This window comes from Amblyomma maculatum, chromosome 1 (assembly GCF_055883805.1).
Source record: "Amblyomma maculatum isolate TAMU_Amacu chromosome 1, ASM5588380v1, whole genome shotgun sequence".
NCBI lineage: Eukaryota > Metazoa > Arthropoda > Arachnida > Ixodida > Ixodidae > Amblyomma > Amblyomma maculatum.
Window position 1 is genome coordinate 460,647,469 of NC_139344.1, and position 8,412 is coordinate 460,655,880.

The following is an 8,412-nucleotide window of genomic DNA, read 5'->3' on the forward strand; positions in this document are numbered from 1 at the left end:
CACATTTTGTGGCACTGCCTGTGCAGGCCATAAAATGCAGCCTTTTTCATTCTAGCCATATTCGTGACAGCACATCGAACTTGCTGGGACAATAATGGCCTTTCAAATAGGAGTGTCCATATAAATTCAAATTGTCGCTCATTAACAACCAGTAGATAATATTCACAAAACAAGGGCATGGTTCACAAAAAGATAATATTTATTGCGATTGTTACTATAGACGGCAGTTGTTACTAGCCAGCGCTGAGGGCACACACAGCAGCAGTTAGCGGGGCAGTGGCAGGGTTGGTCAGGGCAGGGCGGGCTCTCGGTAAGTGGGAGGGGCCAGGGAGCTGGAGGGCACACTCATAGGCGTAGTGAGGGTGCTGACCCTGCAATTGCCTTCACAGGTGGCATGCCTGGTTCGCCAGGGGAGGTTTCAGCATAACGCCTCTTTCTTCCACCCCCCCTGTCACAGGAACCAGGCAGCCACCTGCGAATAAATGCGTGTGCCTCCAAATCGTCCACTCCAACTTTTTCGCAAATGGCACCTGTACAAAAACAATGAAGAAACAAAATACAACACTATTACGAGGCATATAAAATCGCGCGCATTATTTTAGGAAGATGTAGAAAATTCCAGGATTCATGTACCGAAATTTATGGTCAATGAGAAACACTATACTGATGAGTTCCAGATTAGTTTCAGCTGCCTTGGGTTTATTAGGACGAAAGACGCACATAAATTGCATAGCATGTGCCCTGTTGCATTTTGATCGCCTCCACAGCAATACAGCTGAGACAGCCAGTGTTTCATCCCACACTAGGAATTAGTGCTTGATTGTCGGCTGTCTCCGCATATGACTGGCGCGCTAGTTTTTTGCCGCTCCTACGCTTTCTGCGATGTGCAAACAGTTTATACTAAATATCGTTACCAAGAGAATGTTCGGCGACCATTTGCATTTTTTTTAAATGGCTAGATATAATATACACAAGCGATCTAAGCCCACGACTGCTGCACTGGCCGCTGGTTAGCTGATATAAGCTTTTGACTGGTTTTGTGGGTAGTTCACTTAAACGGGAGCTCACTTAAACGGGTAGCTCACAGGTGCATCATTTTTACCCATATACTGCTTGTCGAAGCAAATTTGATCCAAGGGATAAAAAAAAAAACATTTCGGAGGCTGGCAAAGGAAACCAGATATATATTGCTGGAAGCTACCTTGAGCGCCACAGAAAAGGTTTTGTTTGGAATCCTTAATTGACATTATTTACCTAAATTACTGATTAATGACTTACACAATAAACGGTGTTGCTACTTTGAAGAGTACCGGCACAAACCACGTTTGATTATTTGTGATAAAGAACCCTCACGTCTGCATTTTGAACGCCAGATACAATAGGAAACCACGAAAATACAGAAATCTGATTCCCGGACAATACAATTGAGGACTTTGCTTGGCTCGATAGCCCTGTGTAGCGTTAGACCTACAAGTTGCCTATGGTTTCTTCGCCCGCGCCAGCACATCGTCCAACAAGACTGTATTTGTATTTTACAGCTGAAAAATACTGTTAAACTCATTTATATCCTTACCGCTTTCTAGTCATTATCCGCATTGCAAAGTTCGGCGCGCTCATTGTAACTCGAGCCTTCATGTGCGCCAAAGGGCCGACGCGAAGCAACCGTCGCCAGCATATCACCCTTACTCATGCATGGGGCTAGCAATCATAGCGGCAGGTTGTTTTGTCCGCTGAAAATCATGTTGTGAGCAGCACAATTGAGGTGCGCGAATGGGCTGGTAACGGTTTCGGTATCTACATAACCCGGAATTTATCTGCAGCTGGAAAAAAAGTACACATGAGGTTTCTAACCGCAAATATTGAAACAGGGGTTTCCGAACGTGCTCACCGACTCTGTAAGTCCTATTTATTGTCTAAAGTGAATATTTAGTACTTGAAGCGAATAACCTCACTTCCCCACGTACAAAATAAAAATTTTCTGCGCTGTCCTAAGTGGCTGCCAGCAATGCACCACCGATTTCCATCGTCTGTTTCTAATGGTTTATTTATAACCCTTGGCTCAAGCTATGGGGCGCAGCAGGTGTAATGTAGCTTGAATAAAACCTGCAAGAGATCATATATATGGGTAGATTTGTAAGGTTTACAGATTTCACTTACAAATTCTACAGGAATCGCGTCACTGCGGCCTTTCTTTAAAATTGACACGTAATAGCGCTATATTCGTGGCTAAAATAAAGTACTCAACGCATTAATTCAGCTTAGCAAATGCAGCTGTAACAGAAAGTGAGGGCTGGCGACACCTAAGGTGTGCCTAGCTTTCAAATTTTCTTAGATGGCACAACCGTTCGAAATATGGAATATTAAAAAAAGCCATTGATATTGGCTTTCTCACAGCGTCTTATGGGTGCCTTATATAGATAAGAAACATAATCGAGGTCCCATGGCTATCTTTCGTTTCCAATGAAATTCTTATATGTGGTGGGCAAATATCTAGACACAAAAGAATTAACCTTAGTTTTTCAAGATACGCGTAGTTTCCTCGAAAAAAACAATTGTATGGTATATCTCTAGAGGTAGAAAACGCTGTTTTTGCCATTTCAAAGTGTTGCAAGTTTGGATACCATGATTTTGTCATCTGCTCTTTTTTACTCACTAAATATATGCAGGTTTTATATTTACAAACACTATTAGAAACCTATTTTGTTTTTGCAGTTGTGTTATTAAAAAATCGCAAACTTTTCTTCAGGAACGATACGCTGCAAAAATATTCATTTTTAACCTTATGTACTGGCATATGATGCATTAGGTTGGTTGCACTAAATATGTTTCCACTTCCTGACGCATGTTCTTAATTCCAGGCAGTATCTGGAGCTCCAGACCACTAGGTGTGTTCTCCACAACGCATCAAAATTGCTCAGAATTCGAAAACAGCAGTAAAGGGCAAATTTTCTGCAATTAAAAAAAAGATCATCTTCGATTTTCATTCAAATCCCTCTCAAAAATCTTCAGTACCTCAAAAATATCACGGACTAAAAAGTGTTGCGTTATACTGTTTAAAAATATAACATTAAATATTAAACCGAGTGCTTGTGCGGCATTCTTGAAAGATCCAATAATATCTTGGCACAGAAACTATTTCTCTACATTATCTAGGTTCCATTCATTAAAAAAAAAAAAAATTTGAAGCTCTAGATTTGTGTGTGTATCTGCATATTATTTTGAAATTGGACAAAAGTAAGAAAATAGTAAAATAAGGAAAACTGATTAGAATTGAAGAAACGGCCGCAACATCAATTTTTATCAAAATCTGTGGAAACAATGCAAAGTACTTTGTTAATTTGAGTCAGTAAATATATTGAATTCTGCAAAATGTAATATTAGAAATATAAAAAAGCTTGTTTTTGTTCTATAGATGTGCTTATATGGCTCCCCCTTATGGAATAGGCATCAAAACTTCAATTTAGTATTTGCTGAATTTAGTTACATTTTACCTTAAGTAAAATTTAAAACCTTGTCAGCGCTTATACACCGTTTTTCTGCTTCTGGGACAAATACTTAATATAGCTTAAAATGGTATTAATTCACTATTTCTGTCAATTTCATGGCACAACGCAAGTGAAGGCTGAACTTGTTCTCATTCCTGCATTCTTTTTTATTGCTAGGTGCAATAGTATTCAATCTAGGTTATTAATATATTATTCCATTTCTCAGCTTTGACCACCACTAACAATACTATATTTTTGAAGATGATTTTTCAATGTGTAATTTTTATAATTACAATCATAAGCAAATCGCTTTCCAGCATAATACTTTTGGTGGCGTTACAGAGAACACACATAGCAGCTTAGAGCTCCAAATTCTGCCTTAAATTAACAATATGACCTGCGTAATAAACACAGAATGTTTTACTGCAAACAACGCAACGCGTCACGCCAGTATGTAAGGTTGAACATTAACATTTTTGTAGCGCGTTGTTCTTGAAGCAAAGTTTGCGATTTTTTACTAAATCAACTGCATCAATGAAACACACTTTTAATACTTCTTATACAAGTAAACGTTACCCAAATGCGGTGAGTAAAAAACAGTGGATGACAAAATTTTACGCAACCAGCCGGCCTCCAAACGTGCAACTTTTTGAAACGACAAAAACGGCGTTTTCCAGCTTTTATGATAGGAGTTTTTTTTTTCGAGAATACTACGCCGCATCTGGCAAACCTAAGGGTCATTCCTTTGTGTCGAGACATTAGCCCACGACATATGAAAATTTAATTAAAAAAAATGGTCATGGCACCACGATTACTGTTCCTGTCCGAAGACATCCATATTTGTTTTCATTTCGTCTCTTCAAACAGGCTGGTTTAGCCAATGCGGTGAATAAAAATATCGCATATATTAAAGATTTTCGCGCTATATGTTATACCTAAAGCTACCTATATTGTCACAACTGTCATACATTATTTGTAGCTGAAACAACATCACAAAAGGGATTCGATTGCAAATTGTTCGCTAGTTAAATAGACGTACGAGATGACACACGTATACTTTGTAGAATACAATTTAGGAAAGAGCAGATACAAACTACAGGCGAATAATGCTATGATATGGAGCATATGTATTACTCCGGTTGACAGTAAAAAAATCAACTTTTAACATATTAATATATTCGACAAACTATTGCATGCTCACATAGGAACACAATTAATGAGCTCATCCACGCATCTAATGTCTATGGGCATTAGATGTGTGGATGACTTCGTTTTATTCCAATTCGTGCGTCACTGAAAATAATTGAACGAGAAAAAAGTTAATGTCTACACAATTTTCAGTGAGTATACCACAAAATATACTAAGGTGCTTCATATATAGTCACATCACCTAGCAAGTGAAGTGGGATAACAGAACTAATCAGACTCTAACCCTGATCAGCATTTCGCTTTTGCGCCATCTTTGTAAGTTTTTAGGCAGGCTTTTCCACTGATTGTCCTCTTCTTTATAGCCCTGCCACCCACAGGACACAAATCTTCTGGGGCTACCGAACTGTTGGTTTTCGCACCAGTGATACAACTTAATCGATCCATTTATACGTAGAAAACACTCTCGATGCGCACCTAAAAAAAAAATGAAAGCATGTATGTGTAGGCGAAATCATTCACCGGCGATTTAATAATATGATTTGAACAATAAAATCAAAGGATCACACTCGAAGTAACAAAAAAGTGGTGGAGAGATAGGAATTGAAGCAATGAAAGGCGGTTGCTTTCTGCAAAAAGCCAATAGCAAGAGGTCCACCGTCTATAAGAATAGGCAATAAAAATAAGGCATATTTAAAGGTGCATGCAGCAGTTACACTGATGCAGTGCTACCTTTTTTTAGGCAGGCTTTTCCGCTGATTTTCTTCTTCTTTATTGCCCTTCCAACCACAGGACACATATCTTCTGGGGGTTGTCGGTTTTCGCACCAGTGATACAACTCAATCGATCCATTTCTACGTAGAAAACACTCCCGATGCGCATCTAAAAAAATGAAAGCATGTATGTGCAGGCGAAATCATCCACACATGATAAAACAATATGATTTGAACAATGAAATCAAATGATCACACCCAGAGCAACAAGAAAGTGGTGGAGAGATAGAAATTGAAGCAATGAAAGACGGTTGCTTACTGAACAAAGCCTATAGCAAGAGGTCCTGCATCTATAAGAATAGGCAATAAATTAAGGCACGTTTATAGGTGCATGCAGCAGTTAAAGTGATGCAGTGTTACCTTTCTTTTTCGCTGCAGTGATTGGTATAAATATTACAGCAATTGCTAGGCATCTCAGGTAACCCCATTCAAAACTTCATCCAAGGTACCGAGGAGCAGTGGCGTGTTATTTGCAGCTGTTAACGGAAAGACAGGCTATCCTATGAGTGCATGCGCATTTCCTCCTCTTTGTACCTTGAATAAAAGCGACTGAACAGTGAGTGTTGTAAGAGGTGCAGCGTCCCTAGGAATGGGGAACAAAATTAAGTTTTAGTAAACAGAGGTACAAAAAGAAGCAAATATGCCTGCAATAATAGCATGATGGCCTACCTTTTGATCAACAGCTGTAAACAACCTGTCACTGCCAGTCGGTTCTTTAGATAGGCTTATCAATGCCAGAGCTTAAAGCTAAGACCAATATGAGTAATGTTTATTGCGGTCACGGCCGTAAACAGTTCTAGCGGAACACTCCATTACTTAACTATTCAACCGTCCATTTATACATATCGTTCATTAAAGAACCATGCACATCATATTAAGTTGCTCTTTTCTACTCCCGAATGATTTCCTATAGAATTAGAATACGTGGATCGCTGCTTCGGTTTCAACATTCTTGCACGATGGCTATGGCGTGCACTTCATGCATACGGTACGGTACGTGAGGTACAAAGAGCTGTAATTGCCGAACAGGCGGACCTGACGGCCTGTCCCATTTCGCCTGAAAGTGCGCGCCGTGATCGAGCGCTTCGCGAGCAATATTTCGGACGATATGGTTGCCTCATACCGGCCATCAATGTTTTGTACAATGTGTCCCGCGTGCACGTTGTTTACTTTGCAGTGACAGGGACGCAGTGCACACACGGCTGATGTGCCTTTTTGCTTGTATTGTTATTTTCCCCCGCCTTCGAAGCGCGTCTGCGAAATCGCTCTCCTATTGTCGCCGCTTTCTGATAACGCCCTCACCTGAAGGCGCGGGCTCAGAAGGGGGGCGTCGATTAAGAAAATTTTGAAAAGGGGCTCACTTGCGCTGTTCACGGCTTTCAATTCCTCAATATGATATTAACCATTATAAAAGTGGAGGTTCATTATGACTTAATTATAGCCTAATCATCAAGCGGCATCACGCACATGTCTTCCCCACTGTAAAATTCGCTTGCACAGACGGCACGAACAGTTGTCAAAACTTCGTCTGTACATCTGAAAACAAAAAACTGCCCTTAACTCTTAACAAAATCAAAAAACTGTGTGAACATGGCTTCCTGCGCGCAGAAGAGAGGCTGTCCAAAATATGTGTACAAAGCCGGGCGCATAGTATCTGGTTACTAATTGATTGCGGCGCGCTGCACAGTCAAACAACTGCGCAAATGGCTGCCTGCAGTGTTCTGTCACGTGTTGGTGGCATACACACCTGTTACGCACGGCTCCTCTATTTTCGGCGCAAATGCTATTCATATCGCAGCCAGCAAATAAGTCCACGCACTTGCTTGCATGTAACCCGGACGAAAATTCGCTTAGTTCTTGAAGTCATGCTTCGCGCAGTTTCGAGGAGAATACGGAAAGAGAACATTTGGGACTGGTAGGAGATTATATAGAACCAATTATGAAGCAATGGCATGCTGCAAAGATATATACTCACGGTCTAAGATGACGGCGTTCACTGAGTCCGAGAATGCCGATGGTTTCCCGCCGTTGCTGTAATCCGTACTCCGGCGACATTTCACAGCTCAGCTATTCACTGATATGTAGCAAGCACCAACCGGAGCACATGGACATGTATAGGCGCAAGAGAAAATCATGCACAGCACAATGAAAAAGAAAATTAATGAGGGAAGAAATTAAAGAAAGGTTTAAGAAGCTGTCACAAGTCTTGTAGCGTCTCCAACAAGCTCTGAAATGAACGCTTCGGGAGGAGGCCGCACAGCAGCGCAGCTGGGGATGCTGTCTGTTGTGTCTTGCACGTAGACGCGTAGGCGAGGGGGAACAACGACCCGCTCAACCAGCGCGCGATTCCCGCCGCGGTGTTGTGTTCGCAAGGGCTGCGCGTGGGAACCAAGGACCAACGACCCTCTCAACATTCCATTCCTCCTTTACCCAGCCCTCTTCTGCTTGCACCGGCCAGCCGTGACTTCGGACCGTGCCGATGAGCGGCCGCCAGCGCGCACCGCTCGAGTCGAGTTCTAATAAATAGTTTTGTTTTGTGTGTTCGCAAACACATTGTTTCTTCAAGCCAACCACGGACAAACATTTTCTAAAAAAATAGAAAGCCTCCCCATCTACCATCCACATTCTTGCGTAAATCCATACAGTTGGTGCATCGACAAATGCGCGCGTCTCCTCCCTTTCGCCACCTATGATCGAACAAAGGATGGTCGTTCGACCTTTTATATTTACTTCAAAATATTATATTGTCACGTAGCCGTTTAGGCCCGTAACCAGAAGGTTGGTTTTAATAGGGGGGGTTGACCTAGAAGGCACAGAAGAGTAGGTCCAGAGAGAGCACTGAGAGACAGCAGCCGACTTCAGCTTCTTCTCGAACGCCACGAGACCACTTCTTCCAGTCCGCGCACGAGACTCGATGAGCTGCCGCCTAGCGGCTGCTGTTGCACACGCTACATTACCCCCCTCTCTAAAAAAAATAAATGCGAGTTTGATGAATTCAAAAGCAGAAA

The 8,412-nt window shown here is 41.6% G+C and overlaps 1 long non-coding RNA gene across 2 annotated transcripts; it reads right to left on the bottom strand.

The window, feature by feature from the left end:
- Positions 1 to 447: 447 nt before the first annotated feature.
- On the bottom strand, positions 448 to 7,774 carry LOC146209780 (uncharacterized). 2 transcript variants are annotated; one of them, XR_014703476.1, is made up of 3 exons: positions 7,380 to 7,774; positions 5,364 to 5,513; positions 448 to 530 (listed from the first exon to the last, which is right to left on the bottom strand). It is a non-coding gene; the product is annotated as an uncharacterized LOC146209780 (long non-coding RNA). The 2 variants fall into 2 exon arrangements; XR_014703477.1 differs by lacking the exon at positions 448 to 530 and adding an exon at positions 5,030 to 5,108.
- Between the last annotated feature and the right edge of the window lie 638 nt (positions 7,775 to 8,412).